We start from the raw sequence: 14,705 nt of genomic DNA, 5'->3' as shown, positions 1-14,705 counted from the left end.
CTTTGTGATTTTTATAAATGACTTGGATGAGGATGTGAAAGGGTGGGTTAATAAGTTTGCTGATGATACAAAGGTTGGTGGTGGTGTGGATAGTGTAGAAGGTTGCTGTAGGTTACAGCAGGACATTGATAGAATGCAGATCTGGACTAAGAAGTGGCAGATGGAGTTCAACACGGAAAAGTGTGAAGTGATACACTCCGGGAGATCAAATTTGAAGGCAGAATACAAGGTTAATGGCAGGACTATTAGCAGTGTGGAGGAATAGAGGGATCTTGGGGTCCACGTCCATAGATCCCTCAAGGTTGTCGTGCAGGTCGATAGGATTGTTAAGAAGGTGTATGGTGTGTTGGCCTTCATTAGTCAGGGTATTGAGTTCAAGAGCCATGAGGTAATGTTGCAGCACTATACAACTCTGGTTCGACCACATTTTGAGTACTATGTTCAGTTCTGGTCACCTCATTATAGGAAGGATGTGGAAGCTTTACAGAGGGGTGTAAGAGAGATTTACCAGGATGCTGCCTGGATTGGAGTGCATGTCTTATGAGGATAGGTTGAGTGAGCTCGGGCTTTTCTCTTTGGAGAGAAGGAGGATGAGAGATGACTTGATAGAGGTGTACAAGATGATAAGAGGCATAGATCGAGTGGACAGTCAGAGACTTTTTCCCAAGACGAAAATAGCTAACACGATGGGACATAATTTTAAGGTGATTGGAGGAAGGTATAAGGGGGATGTCAGAGGTAAGTTTTTTACACAGAGAGTGGTGGGTGCGTGGAACGCACTGCCGGCAGAGGTTGTGGGGGCAGATACATTAGGGACGTTTTAGAGACTCTTAGATAGACACATGAATGATAAAGAACTGGAGGGCCATGTGGGAGGGAAGGGTTAGATAGATATTAGAGCAGGATAAAATGTCAGCACAACATCGTGGGCTGAAGGGCCTGTGCGGTGCTGTAATGTTCTATGTTCTATATCTGCTATCATCCAAATTGTGGGAACCATTCTGCAATCTGTGCAATATTGAAAGATCAATGTGTTGAAGAACAAATTAAGAAAATGCCTATTTTGGATCTTGTTTTGTGCAATGAAAGGTTTGTAAAAGGGGTGTTTGGGGAAGGGTGAACTTAATGTGATAGAACTTTACATTGAATTTGAAAATAATGTGGTTCAATGTGACTCTAGAGTTTTACAGCTAATCAAAGTAAATTACAAAGGTATGAAAGGTGTGTTAGCTATAGTTGACTGGGAGTTTTGAGGGTAGTGGCTTTCAAGATAGTGGATGCTGGTAGCCTTATTCCGGTGCTCTATAAATTCTGGCATTGCTCCTGTGGAGTGGAGGCTAACGGATGTGACCATACTATTAAAAAGAGGGAGCAAGGAAACACGGAACTACCAATATGTTTGCCGAACTTCAATGGTCAGGAAAATGCTGGAATCTATAATGAATGATGTAATAACACGATGAATTGACAATAATTGGAATGAGCACAGTCAGCATGGATCGATGAAAGTCCTGGTTGACTAATCTACTGGATTTCTTTGACTGACAAAATAGACAAGGGAGAGCAAGTGGACGTGATGTATGTTGGATTGAAAGGCCTTTGATAAAGGCTTACGCAAGGTTGAAGCACGTGGAATTGAGGGTAATATACTAACGTAGATGGAGGGTTGGTTATGAGACCAGCACAAAAAAAGGTGACACAAGAGATGCTGGAAATCTGGAGCAACACACAAAAAATACTGGAGGGACTCAGCAGGTCGGGCAGCATCTAAGGTCTCGGCCTGAAACGTCGACTGTCCGTTTCCCTCCACAGATGCTGCCTGACCTGCTGAGTTCCCCCAGCATTTTGTGTGTGTTGCTACAAAAAAAGGAATTTAGTGAGACACCACAGGGATCTGTCTTTGGTCCCAATCTATTCACGGCTTACATCAATGATTTGGCTAAGGGGAACAATTTCATATTTCCAAGTTTCCTGATAAAACTAAAACAAGCAGGATTGTGGGTATCGAGGAGGCAGGCCCAGTAGTGTAATGGTTAGCGTAACGCTATCATAGTGCCAGTGACCCGGGTTCAATTCTGGCCACTGTCCGTAAGGAGTTTGTATGTTCTCCCCGTGACCACGTGGGTTTCCTCCAGGTTCTCCAGTTTCCTCCCACATTCCAAAGATGTACGAGTTAGGAAGTTATGGGCATGCTATGTTGGTGCCGGAAGCGTGGTGACACTTGCAGGCTGCCCCCAGCACATTCTCTACAAAAGATGCATTTCACTGTGTGTTTCGATGTACATGTGACTAATAAAGATAACTTATCTTAAAAGGTTTTGAAGTGATCTGGATAAGCTGAGGAGAGAGGTGAGAATACAACTGTTGGAATATTATGTGGAACAATGTGAAATCATCCATTTTAGTGCACATAAGAGAGAAGCAAAGTATTTGTTAATGGTGAGAGACTGGGTGGTGCTGATGTTCATAAGGAACTGGGTGTGCATGTACATAAGTCACACAAGCCCTACATGAAGGTGCATCAGGAGGGAAATTGATAAGTTAGCCTTTACAACAAAGGGGTTTCGTATACAGGAGTACCAAGAAATCTTATTAAGGTCAGATGAAGCCTTACTGAGAACACACCTGGAGTGCTGTGTACAAGTTTGGTCTTCTTATCTAAGAATAGATGCACTTGCTATGGAGAGAATGAAGATGCACGAGACTGGTTCCAGGTCTGGTAAGTTTACTGTATGAGGAGAGATCGAGTAAACTGGGACAGTATTTTCTAAAGTCTTTAAAGAATGAAGGGAGATCTCATCAACACTTAGTAAACTCTTTGACAGGCTGGATGCTGGGAGGGTGTTTCTCCTGACTGAAATGTCTGGGACCAGGGGCAGAGTTTGAGAATAAGGGTATGCTGTTCAGAACTGAGATGAGAAAAGTTTTCTTCATTCAAATTGTGGTCAACCTTTGGATTTCTTTACCCCGGAAGACGGTGGAGGCTTCATCATCGAATTCTTTCAAAACAGAGATTGATAGATTTCTGGATGTTAAAAGAATTTAGAGATAAGGACATAGTGCTGGAAAGTGACACTGAGGTAAAATATCAGCTATAATCTCGATGAACGGTAGGGCAGGCATCGTGGGGATTGCACAGGCATCAAATCCAAGTTGTGAGCTGTGTTGAGTACACCCAATATGGCGAAACTGTTTGAATTCTTCATTAAGTTTGTTTCAAAGAATGGGAATCTGAAAAAGACCTCAAAACAGGACTGACTTCAACTGTAGTTAGTAGATCACCATGATAGAGTATATTAAGTAAGGTTGTAAAGCAATGAGTATACTCATTTTTTTCAGATCCAAATGTTGGAATATGAGACATAATGATAAGAGGAAGGAATTTGCAACAGAGTGGTATTAGTTAAGAGGAATACAGAACTCTCCAGGACACAAATAATAGAATGTTATGATTTAAACAAGAAACGATTCTGATGAAAAAGATCAAAGAAAGCTGACAGGAATATTCTTCAAGGATGGAAACAGCCATGAACATTTGTGGTTCCATGCACAGAGGTTTGCGAAACAAGAATGCTGAAACAGACCAAGGGAATGCTCAATAGAACACATCGGTGCCAGGAAGAGGGACAAAGAATCAAAGTGGTCTTGCTAGATCAGATCCAGCAACAATTCATTCAGATCAATCCACAATGTTGAGTTGCAGGATGGAAATGCAATAGTAGCAGTGTAAAATAGGACCACATGAAGATTGGGTATTGGTACCGATGACAGCGCCTCTACTTCCTCAGGAGGCTAAAGAAATTCGGTATGTCCCCTTTGACACTCACCAACTTTTATCGATGCACCACAGAAAGTATCCTATCTGGATGCATCAAGGCTTGGTACGGCAACTGCTCTGCCCAGGACTGCAAGAAACTGCACAGAGTTGTGAACACAGCCCAGCGTGTCACGGAAACCAGCCTCCCCTCCTTGGGCTCTGTCTTTACCTCTCGCTGCCTTGGTGAAGCAGCCAGCATAATCAAAGACCCCCCCCCCCCCGGGTCATTCTCTCTTCTCTCCTCTCCCATCAGGCAGAAGATACAGGAGCCTGAGGGCACATCCCACTGGGCTCAAGGACAGCTTTTTTCCCTCTGTGATAAGACTATTGAACAGTTCCCTTATACGATGAGATGGACTCTGACCTCACAATCTACCTTGTTGTGACCTTGCATCTTATTGACTACCTGCACTGCACTTCCTCTGTAGCTGTGACACTTTGTACTGTTATTGTTTTTACCTGTACTACCTCGATGCACTCTGTACTAACTCAATGTAACTACACTGTGTAATGAATTGATCTGTACGATTGGTATGCAAGACAAGTTTTTCACTGTACCTCGGTACAAGTGACAATAATAAACCAATACCAATACCAATTTGGATAGTTCTTTTCCTGTATCAAAAATGACTTGATACATTGTGTGCAAAATGAAAGCAGCTAAAATCAGGCTTCATTAGTCTTAGTTTGTGTCATCTCTCTATCAGTGGGAATGTATGTTCGGTGAGTGTTTAGTTTCAGGGAGAAATGTCATAGTTCTTTCATCCTTTAGATCTTTTATCTGCTCATTAACTTCACAAGACACTTTTCCTCGACCAGCAGCCACATTAATAATGATGAGTTAATTTTCTTCCATTCAGAAGTTTATTACATGGTGAATTGCCTTCCTCATCAGCAGTGCAAGTTCAAGATGTAGCCACGATGTTCCAACCATGTATAAACAAATAAAAAATCAATGTTCTCCAGCTGCGGCATCTGACTATGTCAGGACGTGTAGCCTAGCTGGTTGTCAATGTTCCTGTCTTTTTCATGGATTTTTTTTTATTCTGGCCCCCAAATATGTGAAAATTATGCTGTGGTGTGGTGTCTCATAGTTGAGGTTGGAGTTGTCTTTGTTTAGGAAGTTCTCAAGGCCTGCAAAATGAGTTGGTTTGAACTCAGTCCAACAATCAGCAATGAGTGAGACTAATTCACCACCAGCTGCAAAGTTCATGCCATTTTTAAACGTGATTAAAGCATTTTTTGTGATCTTAAATTCCTGCTTTAGTAATTGATGACACTCACCTTAGGTACCTGGGTCCAAACTGATCACAGAGCAAATAAATTTGGAAGTAGTACAACCAGCCCCTAATCTATTTCTAGAGTGCTCATGGAGGAAGCCATTAAAATAGTGGATGTTTTGGCTGTCTGCTCGCAAAATTATGGAGCAGTGTCTGCAAATTGTAGAGTGGCAAATGTAAACTCCCTTTTTTTAAAAACGAGATAGAAAACAATGAACTTCAGACTGGTTGACTTAACATCAGTAATAAGGAAAATACTAAGGTTTGTTATAAAGGCTGTGATAACAGGACACCTAGAAAGTTTCAATAGGATTTTTGAACACAAAGCTGTTAGAAATACAGGTCCATAGATCCCTCAAGGTTGTCATGCAGGTCGATAGGGTTGTTAAGAAGGCGTATGGTGTGTTGGCCTTCATTAGTTGGGGTATTGAGTTCAAGAGCCATGAGGTGATGTTGCAGCTCTGTAGAACTCTGGTTAAACCATACTTGGAGTATTGTGTTCAGTTCTGGTCGCCTCATTATAGAAAGGAGGTAGAAGCTTTCAAGAGGGCACAGAAGAGATTTACCGGGATGTTGCCTGGATTGGAGAGCATGTCTTATGAGGATAGGTTGAGTGAGCTCGGGCTTTTCTCTTTGGAGAGAAGGAGGATGAGAGGTGACTTGATAGAGGTGCACAAGATGATAAGAGGCATAGATCGAGTGGACAGTCAGAGATTTTTTCCCAGGGCAAAAATGGCTGACACGAGGGGGCATAATTTTAAGGTGATTGGAGGAAGGTATAAGGGGGATGTCAGAGGTAAGTTTTTTACACAGAGAGTGGTGGGTGCGTGAAACGCACTGCCGGCAGAGGTTGTGGGGGCAGATACATTAGGGACGTTTAAGATAGCCACGTGATAGCCACATGAATGATCGAGAAATGGAGGGCTATGTGGGAGGGAAGGATTAGATAGATCTTAGAGCAGGATAAAATGTTGGCACAACATCATGGGCCGAAGGGCCTGTATTGTGCTGTAATGTTCTATGTTCTCTCAATAGAAAACAGAGAACAAGAGGTTGTGGTGTTCAAGTCCAATGTGCAAAGTTAGAAGGCAAGATAAAAGCAAATGGTACTAGAGATAATATACTTGTCAAATTCCTCATATTTTCTTATGTCAGTGAGGGAGGCCATTTGGCCCATTGTGTCAATGCCAGTTTACAGAGCAATCCCATTCCCCCACATATTTCCCTAACCTATTTTCTCACACATATCTATCAACTCCCCATTGATTCTTCTGCTAACCACCCACAATGAGGGCAATTTACAGTCGCCATCTCTGGGAGGGAATCCAGAACACCCAGAAGAAACCCTTGCAGTCACAGAGAGAGTGTGCAATCTCCACCTAGCCAGCTCCTGAGGTTAGGATGAATCTTGGCGCACTGGAACTGTGAGGCAGCAGTACCACCTGCTGCACCACTGGCATAGATAGTAAACTACTAATATTCAAGAGATTGCAAGTATCACCAAAGAGGTCTTCTTCAGCATGGCAGATGATGACCAGTCTAATCGAGCAGGGGTCAGTACTTGGACTCCAGCTATTCATAATATACATTAATGATTTGGAACAGGGAACCAAATGATATATCTAAGTATGCTTACTTCAAGGAAATGGATGGGATTGTGAGTGGCAAAGAGACTTCAAGTGATTTATTTAACTTGAGTGAACAGGAAAATATATGACACATCTGGTACAAAGTGGATGAATGTGAAATTATTTACTTTGGTAGGGTAAGGGGAAAGACAGGGTATCATCTAAATGGTGGGACAAGTTGCTCTACAAAGCCATCTGTGTGTCCATCCTCGCCATTCTCCATTGTCAGAGTGAGGCCCTGGAGGAACAACACCTCGTTTTCCACAGATATCTATTATTATCCCTATTAGTCACATGTACATCAAAACGCACAGTGAAATGCACCTTTTGCGTAGAGTGTTCTGGGGGGGCAGCCCGCAAGTGTCGCCACGCTTCCGGCGCCAACATAGCATGCCCACAACTTCCTAACCCGTACGTCTTTGGAATGTGGGAGGAAACCGGAGCACCCGGAGGAAACCCACGCAGACACACGGGGAGAACGTGCAAACTCCTTACAGACAGCGGCCGGAATTGAACCCCGGTCGCTGGCGCTGTAAAGCGTTATGCTAACCGCTACACCACCGTGCCTGCCCGTGCGTGGCCGATGAAATGAACGATGAATTTTCCAGTTTCAAGTAGCTCTCACCTCGGATGTGTTCCTCCCCACCCCACTCCACCCTCCTCCCTCTGATCCTCCTCCAGTCTCCTTTCCTATACCCCCTCCAGCCCACCATCGCCCATTTACGTCCCCCTCCCCCTCCTAGTTATATTCACCTATTATCCACACATTTTACCCACCATACCCTTCCCCTCCCCATCTGATTCATCTGCCTCTGTCTCCTGACTCCACTCCTCCCTCTTCCCTACCTGGCTTAATCTGCCTGTCATCTTTCACCCGTCTTTAGTCCACCATTTACTCCCTAGCCCCAGTCTCACCACTCCCCCTCTCGTCTGTATACTGGCCATCTCCCCTCTCCGCTCTCAGTCCTGATGCAGGGTTTTCACCCGAAATGTCAACAATTCCTTTCCTCCCACAGATTCTGTCCGACCCGCTGAGTTCCTCCAGCAGATTGTTTGCTCCGGACTCCAGCATCTGCAGTGTCTTATATCTCCATCTGTGTGTCATTGTACACCAGTCACTGAAAGTGAACAGACAGTGTGTTGGCCTTCATTGTAAGAGGTCTTGAGTACAGGAGTAAAGATGTTTTGCTACAATTATATAGGGCCTTGGTGAGACCACAAATGGATTACAGTGTTCCTGGAGTTTTTGTCTCCGTAAACATGGAAAGATATACTTGCCATGGAAGAAGAGCAACCAAGCTTCACCAAACTAATTCCTGGAATAGCAGGACTGCTACATAGGGTGTGATTGGATCCACTAGGTCTATATTCACTAGAATCTAGAAGAATGACAGGAGGTACCATTGAAATGTATAAAATTCGGGCAAGGCTTGGCAGGCGGAAGGCAGGGAAGATGTCGTCCCTGCTGTGTCGTCTTGAATGACTGGGAAACAGAGATATTATACGGGGTAAGACATTAGGACTGAAAAAAGGAGAAACCTCTTCTTTCAAAGAGTGGTAATTCTTTGCCATAAATTGGGTGGACACCAAATCACTGCATATATTTAAGAGAGGGGCAGATAGATTATATTGATCAGTACACAAGGGACAACTAGGGATTGGATAGTGAGCAGCAATATGGTTTGGAGACTGAGGATGAGCAATGATTGTACTGGATGGTGGAGCAGGCTTGAAAAGCTGAACGGCCTACTGTTGCTCCTACTTTTCCATGAGAATGTACGTTCTCTCCATGTCTGCGTGGGTTTCCTCCCACATTCCAAAGACGTACGGGTTAGGAAGTTGTGGGCATGCTATATTGGCGCCGGAAGCGTGGCGACACTTGCGGGCTGTCCCCAGAACACTCTACGCAAAAGATGCATTTCACTGTGTGTTTCAATGTACACGTGACTAATAAAGAGATCTACCTATCTATCTATCCATCTATCCTGTGCTTTGGCAAGTGTCCCACTGGTAAATTCACAGTGTTTAGGGAAACGGCTGAGTTTAAGAAAGATTTTTCTGTGAATCTATGAGGAGCAGAAATTGATAAATCTAATCCTTATTAAAATCAAATTTGGTGCTAAATTGCCCTGTGCATTTTTAAGATGCTGACAGCTAACATATTTGAATTGAATTTTTCAGTCTGAAGTCTCATTTTCCTGCGATAAGTCCATTTGGTTCAGGTACAAACTAGAATTCTTTGACTTTATATCTTTAAGTGTATCTGACAAAATATGTTTTGACCTAGAACTTGGAGGAAATGCCAAACTACAAAACAGAGTAAACCGCTTTAACAGACAGTTAAACCATGCCCTCCAGCTTAGCCAATTGTCCAAATACATACATGTAAATGTTTTAAACATCCAAAACTATTCCGATGCATTCAAGTATGATTAAAATATTTAAGATTACCCCCCTTCTCTTTTCCCTTCCCCCACCCGCATGACCTGCCCATTCCTTCCCCCACCCTCATGACCTGCCCATCTATTCTCCACCTCCTTCCCTTTATTCCATGGTCCACTGCCCTCTCCTACTTGATCCCTTCTTCTTCAGCCCTTTGCCTCTTCTACCTATCACCTCAGCTTCCTACTTCTCCCCCCTCCCCCACCCCCACCCACTTACCTTCTGTCTCTCACTGGACTCACCTCTCAACTCTCCTATCCCCTGCCTGCGTGTACTCCTCCCCCTCTCCCAACCTTCTTATTCCAGTTTCTGCTCTCTTCCTTTCCAGTCCTGATGAAGGGTCTCGACCCAAAACATCAACTGTTTATTTCCCTCCATAGATGCTGCCTGACCTGCTGAGTTCCTCCAGCATTTTGTGTGTGTTGCTCATGAAATATCTCCATCCTGAAGTCCCTCACAGCCATTGATTTCCATTGAAATCAATCATGATGCATTTTTGGTATCAGGTTCAACCTGATCTTTGGTGCTAGACACCTTGCAGAGTACGTTCAGACCAACAACTGCTGACCAGAACTTTGAGACTTCTGTATATGGTATTGGTATTGGTTTATTATTGCCACTTGTACCGAAGTACAGTGAAAAACTCGTCTTGCATACCGTTCGTGCAGATCAATTCATTACACAGTGCATGGATATCCCGAAGTTGCGTGCAGTTACAAAGAAAAATCTGCTGTCGCATGTATTTTTGCAGACATCTCTTAAATTATCCATTCCAATTCATTTGAAAATATTTTTCAGATTAAAATGGTTTCAAAACTCAGCTCCCCTTATTTTTTTCCTCAAATAAATGTGAGGATTTCATATATAAAACTAAAATCCTAACTTAATAGTTTATAAAGCGGAACATCAGTAAATAATCAATCATCATCTAAGTCTCTCTGTCTCTTTTTTCCTGGTGTGCTCACGGGGCAGTTAGGGTTAGGTTCAGTATCAAATAGGAGAGGCAGCATTATTATATTTGATATGAAATCAATATTCTGAATTTTTTTTAAAAAAGTTTCAAGAACAGAACTTCGTGGGCCACAGGAAAGTCCACCCATAAAGACTTCTGAAAAGATTATCCTGCTGATGAATGAAAGTACTTTTTCCCCTCAAAAATAGGGAATATTTTATTGTTTGTCTTCGAAAGATACTGTGCCATTATTTTGCTTATTATAATATAGTGCATGTCGTGAAACTTACTGTTTATATAATTCACAGTATTTGAAACAAGTTAGAATGTGGAGTAGATGGAGTATGTGATTTAGGAAAGGAAGAAGATCCTGCAAGATCACAATAGAAACCAATGAAAAAGTCACTTCCGAGCAACACACATTCCTCAAGTCAAGTGCCCTATTTGCTATGGTTCATTGTTAATTATAATAGAATGTAATGGGACCATTAAAATATCTGCTGTAATGCATATTTTTCTTATTTTATAAATGTTCATTATTTAATAAACAAGATCTAGGGGCAGCACAGTAGCGTAGCGGTTAGTGTAATGCTATTACAGTGCTAGCGACCCAGGTTCAATTCCCACCGCTGTCTGTAAGGAGTTTATACGTTCTCCCCATGTCTGCGTGGGTTTCCTCCGGGTGCTCCGGTTTCCTCCCACGTTCCAAAGACGTATGGGTTAGTAGCTGTGGGCATGCTATGTTGGCGCCGGAAGCGTGGCGACACTTGCAGGCTGCCCCAGAACACTCTACACAAAGATGCATTTTACTGTGTGGTTCGATGTACATGTGACTAATAAATAAATATCTTCTCTTATCTTATAATGGAACTGATTTTGGTTTCAGAGTGCAATCCAAGACTTTACCTGAATTTTAAGAAAAGTACTGCAATGTTGAAGATGTCTGTTTGTTTTCTTGAGGTGTTAAACCAAGGATATATCTGTCCCTTCAGGTAAACATGAAAGAGCAAACATTACTATTTTAAGAGAAGCAGGACAAGAGAAACTTTCTCAGTAATCATTCAAATATTTATCCCCATTCTGCACCTCTAGATGCGATTAACTGGCCTTTGATCCCATTTGCAATTTGTGGGTCTTTGCTGTGTGCAGATTGCCTCATTTTTGCCTTCAAAGTAGTTCTGCTTTGGATTAGTATGTCAATGGATACTAGGCTTTTGTTTATGCTGGCTGATCTTTGATATTTACATTAAAGGGTTAGCTCAATAGTGTCTCAAGTGATTGGTACACCAGCTAAACAGAGAGCATGAGCAACCTCCAAGCAGTAGGCTAGTTCAGTAACTAGATATAAAACAAAAGATCAAAAAATATTGCATAAGAGAAAGGGCACAAGGGGGATATACAAAAATATTCTCAAGACCAGAAAACGTTGGTTATGATAAAAAACATCTGATAAGTTGGTCTTATTTTCCTTGGAACAGAGGTGGCTAAAAGGACTATTGAAATAATGTTCCCAGAGAAAATGGTTAAGAAAAATAGATAATATAAGATATCTTTATTAGTCACATGTACATCGAAACACAGAGTGAAATACATCTTTTGTGTAGAGTGTTCTGGGGCAGCCCGCAAGTGTCGCCACGCTTCTGGCGCCAACAGACACGCCCACAACTTCCTAACCCATCTGTCTTTGGAATGTGGGAGGAAACCCGAGCACCCGGAGGAAACCCATGCAAACACGGGGAGAATGTGCAAACTCCTTACAGAGAGCAGCTGGAATTGAAGCCGGGTCGCCTGTGCTGTAATATCGTTACGCTAACTGCTACATATACAAGGTCAATACAAAGGGCATAGGTTTAAATTAATTGATAAAAGGATTAGAGATAGTTGAGGTGTTCTTTCACCCCAGAAAGGACTCAGGAACATGATGTCTGAAAGAATGGTCAAGGCCAAAGCCTCAGATCACATTGAAAAACTACTTGGCTATGTCCTTGAAATGCTGTAACTTACACGGATACAGCTCGGGGCTTGGAGGATCAATATTAGACTGGGTAGATGGTACCAACAGCATGGTTTTAATGGCCTTGCAAATGGCTACAATGTACTTTGTAGAATTCTTTGAGAATGCATAATTTTCTCTGATGTGACATTATTTCCTGCATGACTTCAAGTTATGTTATTACAATCTCTATTGCTTAGGTCTACAGTGTTTAAGGGAACATCTCAGCAGCTGAGTATTGTACTATGTTTGGTTCTGTGGTTGGTGACCTTTGTTCCATGCCTTTGTTTTTTACTTCTCTGCTGTAAATATATTCACTTTGTAAAGAAAATCTCACGCCAAGTAAACTTTGAGGAATTAGTACTATTCAAGGAGATTTAGGATTGCTTGAAAAAAACTGAGAATGAAAATAAAATTTAAGATTGTTTTGCATCTTTTTTTCCCCTTTCTCTGTCTCCAACTGGTTATTCTTTACTACATCATCCTTTTCCAATACGGAAGCAAAATAAATAAACTCATAAACTCCTAAGTTTTAGATAATATTATTGATGTCCACATTGATTGGTTGGATGCCAGTGCATGGATTGGCTTGGTACAGAGTTACTTAACTAAGACATTCTATTAACTGACATCTTACTTGAGTTCAATCAATTTGTAGAACTAATTTAATTGGCATTCAGACCTGAGACAATATAAAATAGACACATTTGGCTTAAATATTATTGACGAGTTAAAGCAAAGACTTAAGGAGCAAAGCTTTTGGATGATATTTCACTTTGACCTATGTGTGGTATGTACTGAGTAACTAAATTATAAAACAAAGCAGAAACCAAGGCCAGGAAGATGGGCTTTAAATTGTACCATTTTTCACACTTTTCACATTCCCCAAAGTAAAGTGTAGAATAGTTGACATCAGTAGTGTAGAATTTATTTACCTGACTTTCATTAACGTTTTCACTTTTCTTGTAACTGTAAGGTTGATTAATAGATTTTCTGTTCTGAAACAATATTTTTTCATCTAATTTGTTTTGCTTTAGCTGACCTTGAGGTGAAACAAACAGAAGACGTATTCCCTCAATTGAATGCCAGGTCTGAGGTGTTTCTCTTGCATCATCAGATCAATGAAAAGTAAATAGCCTACACTTCTTGTTTCACAGAGCAGTATTGATCTTTCTTCAGCTTTTGCTTCCCTTTTTTCCTTGCGTCTTGTGTCTTGGGACTGAAGTGATTGCCATAGATTGGACAAGCTAAACAAGCACATTATGATGACCTGTATTTTGTGACACGCTCGTACATACAAGTATTGGTATAAAGCTTGCACTGCTTTGTGTTAAGATAATGGTGCCATTTTGCAATGGCACAAAGAGGACTACAATAATGCAACTGGGAGAGCCTGTCATGGCTTCTAAAGCTCTAAACCCTGGTCTAACTTTATTCTTTTAACTGAAGCCACACTTGTTAAGGAACCTGTTCTTCAGAAAAGTGAACCAGGTAGCATGTGGAGAATGCCATACACTCTTTGCTTTAGAGAATGGGAAGGTAGCGGCCTGTGGGTAAGTGATGAAGCTGTTCATACTGACAGATGCTATTTGGTCATAGAATGATGTCCTTATGCTTTTTTACTTTGATTTGAATAAGTATACTTGTGATATTGGAACTGATTATCATCCATAGAGTCTTGGATTCATTACATTTAACTTGTTTACATTTTACTGTTCCATTGAAAAAAATACGATAATGATCATTATAGCATTTTTTTCTGAAGAGGTATTGCTTACTGCCAGTCATGATGCTGGGAAGATTACCTTTCCATTTTAGCAGTTAAACAGTGTGACAAAATAATCTATGATTGCCAGTCTTTAATGAACTGCCTTGTACTGCAGAGATCAGCTGAACTTGGACTGGATAAAGAGAGACTGCAAAGCTCTCTTATACGTTTCACAAAATTTAGCAAACTTATTTTTCTCAGGAAATATAGGCCACAGCAGGCAAGACAACTTGTCCATCAAATGATGCTGTTATTAACTATCTCACCATTGTGATGCCTGAGCTTAACATGCATAAAAGCTACGACTGCAATGCAGCTTTTTATTGATGTAATTTTCCTCAAACACCATTAGCTTTCTTATTGAATTATTGTTTGTTGCAGATGTTGTGTGGGATATTGTTCCTTTGGCTTGTTCAACAAATGTTCAGTCATCGTTGTTGAGAACTGGTTGAGGTTCAGCGTAATCCTATGGGATCTCATTGATTATTTATAGGTATAGATCAGGATAAAATAACGTTGAGAAATGTGAATTATATTTGGGGTTTGGCTAGTCTTGCAACCATTAACACCTTGTGAACTGCCTTTCCTTCATACAATGATACAAACAAAACGGATGCTGCAAGCTTCTATTTTGATCAGCTTATTGATGGTTTTCTTTAATGAAAGCCAATTGTACTCATGAATGTTATACGTAGACCGTGACTGAAGTAGAATAATCCAATGTGATATTTATTTTTGCTTATGCCTTCTGATTTCTTTTACTTCAAATGACATATGAATGGTATGAAATTTTTAATTTTGTGATAAATTGAAGTATTTCAAATA

This window comes from Pristis pectinata, chromosome 7 (genome assembly GCF_009764475.1).
Source record: "Pristis pectinata isolate sPriPec2 chromosome 7, sPriPec2.1.pri, whole genome shotgun sequence".
Classification (NCBI taxonomy): domain Eukaryota; kingdom Metazoa; phylum Chordata; class Chondrichthyes; order Rhinopristiformes; family Pristidae; genus Pristis; species Pristis pectinata.
The sequence above is the reverse complement of the archived record's forward strand: the minus strand, read 5'-3'. Positions refer to the sequence as shown.